Raw genomic sequence first — 1,343 nt, 5'->3', positions numbered from 1 at the left:
TGTGTGGGATTTGGTAGGTGAAATCAAACGCTATAGATATATTTTTATCATCTTTAAAATCTTAATTTTAATGTTATTTTCTTCAGTTTAATTTATATAATCTATTCTTCAAATTTCGATTTTCTAAATAGTAATTAATTTATTAAATTTCAGTACTCAATAGCATAATTAGTCCTTGTGGGTTTGACATCCATTTTCTTTAAAAATATTTTACTACTTGTTATGATTCTGTATACTTGCAGATATTTTCAACAAAACAAGTTTTTAGTACCATTGCCGAGGACTAGTTATTGGTTATTGATTTTGATACTAGTTAGATTTTTACTACTTTGGATTTTATTTTATTGGTTTAAATTAGATTTCAGTTTGATTTTTATCTTTTCAGGAATTAGAAGTGCATGTCCCGATCTAAATCATTCGAGCATACACTTTTTGATCCCAAGATTGAAAACACCTTTTGTCGGATTAATAAAGAGAAAAAAAAAGAGGTCGTCACATCTAAATTTAATATGGTCGACCAGGAGCACAAGGCGTTAAGAGACTATGCTGTGCTATCTGTCAATGGGGTGACATCTAGTATAAGGTGGCCAGCTATACAAGCCAATAAATTCGAGATCAAGCCAGCCTTCATTCAAATGCAAATCGTCCAGTTTGGGGGCTGTCACAAAAGGATCCTAATGTCCATATTACAAATTTCTTAGAAATTTGTAATACTTTTAAACATAACGGAGTGACAGATGATGCGATTCGATTGAGACTTTTTCCTTTCTCACTTAGGAAAAAAGCAAAAGTTTGGTTGAACTCTTTGCCACCAGACATCACCACCACCTGGGGGGAGTTGACACAAAATTATTAGCAAAATATTTACCTCCAGCCAAGACAGCGAAGTTAAGGAATGACCTTAACGATATTACTACATTTACCCTTAATTTGGGTGAATCATTATATGAGGCATGAGAGAGATACAATGACTTATTGCGCAAGTGTCCACATCACGACCTCCCAGCATGGCTTCAAGTAAAGACATTTTACAATGGTCTGGGACCCACAAATCGATTTATGGTTGATGCGGCCGCAGGAGGAGCATTAATGAGTAAGTCCCATGGTCTACAGAGAGAGCAATGTCAAGAAAGACAGCTGGAGTTTTTGAACTTGATTCTATTACTACATTGGTGGCGGAGATGAAAAATCTATCACAACAATTAGGTAAGATGAACGTTAATGTTACTCAAACTAATGTTGTTTGTGATCATTGCGCAGGAAATCATTCAAGTGTAGATTGCCAAGTGGGGAATCCATTTGCCTAACCTAGTTATGAACAAGCCCATTATGTGTTCAATTTC

At 35.0% G+C, this 1,343-nt stretch overlaps 1 non-coding gene across 1 annotated transcript; it reads right to left on the bottom strand.

Moving 5' to 3' along the window:
- Positions 1–895: 895 nt before the first annotated feature.
- Positions 896–1,001, bottom strand: LOC121268727. The gene has a single exon (XR_005941238.1). It is a non-coding gene; the product is annotated as a small nucleolar RNA R71 (small nucleolar RNA).
- Positions 1,002–1,343: the final 342 nt, after the last annotated feature.

Source organism: Juglans microcarpa x Juglans regia, chromosome 5S, assembly GCF_004785595.1.
Source record: "Juglans microcarpa x Juglans regia isolate MS1-56 chromosome 5S, Jm3101_v1.0, whole genome shotgun sequence".
Classification (NCBI taxonomy): domain Eukaryota; kingdom Viridiplantae; phylum Streptophyta; class Magnoliopsida; order Fagales; family Juglandaceae; genus Juglans; species Juglans microcarpa x Juglans regia.
Note: the sequence above shows the minus strand (reverse complement) of the source record. Positions and strands in the feature narration are given on the sequence as shown.